Genomic DNA, 2286 nt, shown 5'->3' with positions numbered 1-2286 from the left:
GAAACACTTTAAAATGTTAATGTGTAAATAATGTTTATCTACAGATACTGGAAAAATATTATCATAAATGAACTGTGTCATTTGCTATGACCGTTGATGTGTTCATCTTGTAGGTCAGATGATGCTTTTTGTGATTTTCTCTGTGGTTTTTGATCATTGATGATTGATCAAAATTTGACTAATGACCAATTACAAATACTGGGTATGAACTATCATGGTTATCTATCTATGTATAAATGATGCAGTATCATTTTTTTTTGTATATGTCAGTGGGAGAATAAGAGATGTGAAACTAAGTTTTGCACTCTGATTGAGAATCTTTTTTCAAATAAAATGAACTATGAAGGTAGTTTTTTATTGGTTGATATTTATTTATTTGTGACTGCTTTTTTATATACTCTTATATTATTTTTCTTATATCTTCATATTTTCTTTTTATATATTCTTTATATATATATATATATATATGTTACGGTGAAACACCGAAATTGGAGAATGTCGACTTTCACCAGTGAATGTCAACATTCACATAGTCGCTTGGTGTATGTCCGAAATATTTGTTAAATATCCTTATTTCTGACTTACACCGGTGAATGTCGACATTCACCATGCACTAATGGTGAATGTTGAACATGTTCGAGATTCATATTTCTTTCTCCGTAGTTCAGTCGCGATAAATTTTCGCCTCTCTTTTTGAGAGGAATGATTAGGAACTTTAATTCACAGTACATTTAAAATAAGATACGAAAATAATAGAAGGTAAAAACTTACTCAATTATACAGTACATTCAAAATGAGAAAGGTAAATAATAGTAGTAAAAAACTTCAGATCCTATTTATTGCAGCAGGTTAAACTATTATGACACTTTGAATTGCATAAGAGGCCCTTGCTTTTGCAACTGCATTTATTTGTCGAACACTTTCTTTTGCAATGGCAGCGTGTATAGCCTTGCCCACCGCTTTTCGAATTAGCAACAGCTGCTTCTCTCAGCGAAATTTCTTGACACCAGTGAGGGTCCGAATGTACAAGAATGTAATGAAATATTGCTTTTCGTCCTTCACCAGAGCATGTCTGTGATTGTCGACATACACCAGTGAGGGTCCGAATGTACAAGAATGTAATGAAATATTCGATCTTTCACCGACGTATTTGGTGTTTGTTGACATTCACTGGTGAAAGTCGACATTCTCCAATTTCGGTCTTTCACGGTAACATATATATATATATTGTGGCAAGAGCCCGCTACTGCAGAAGCACATGCGAACAACTTCTTCCTTTTTATGTAGTTTTATTGTCAGGATGGTAAATGTTTTGACACCGTACAGATTTCACAGCAATACTTGGAGACCCTAAACGCTAGCTATACAAAGACCAGCTCTCTCTCAGGACCAGCCAGCTACCCCAGCGTTGGTCTCCCTGAACAAGTGATACAAACAAGCTTTTATACCTGATACTCCTCCCCCAGCCTTAGCTTGATGGACAGGTGACACACCCACCTTCTCTTTAAAAGGAAACGCCCATCACTGGCTCTGTTTGCACTAACAGACAGACACACCCTGTCTGTTTGCAGAGAGGAAGGATTTCAAATCATGTAGGTTAACCAAACTTAAACTATTGCTTTTCATACATAAGTCTTTACATTGAATCTAGGTGCGTTACTGCACAAATGTTTTACTCTATTTCCCTGCTTTCTCTGCATATTGCCAGCTAAATGCCTCCTTTTGTTACAATATATATATATATATATATATATATATATATATATATATATATATATATATTTATATATATATATAATATATTTCATCCATGCTGGTATATGAGGCACTTTAATATTTGCTGTGAAGATTTAAGTGATATATCTGGGATTTGATTTGAAACCGATATGAACCCATACAGAGATACTAGCCAGGTTGATGTGGTTAATTCCAGGTTTCCCACCAGCGGTTGACTAATTGATCCTGCTAAGGATATATAAGAGGAGATCTTACTACAGCAGTTCATTACCTTTGATGAAATCACTTACAGGTGAAGAAACGCGTCAGATTAGGAGATCTCACTGTGCCATCTGACATCCCATCGAGTGGGAGTATACTGCAGTTCATTTTTTACGCTCGCGACCTATTACCGGGAATCTAGATAACTTCAGCCATTTGTTCCAGTCCACAGGCGATTCCTTCAGCTGTGTCACGGCTTTGAGAACTAAGTATTATCGGCATCTCCCTCCGGAGCTACAGATCGCATTCAGTGTTCAGTGAACTAGCGTCCCACGTACCTTCAGACAG

Source organism: Mixophyes fleayi, chromosome 12 (genome assembly GCF_038048845.1).
Source record: "Mixophyes fleayi isolate aMixFle1 chromosome 12, aMixFle1.hap1, whole genome shotgun sequence".
NCBI lineage: Eukaryota > Metazoa > Chordata > Amphibia > Anura > Limnodynastidae > Mixophyes > Mixophyes fleayi.
This window is presented reverse-complemented; position numbering follows the sequence as displayed.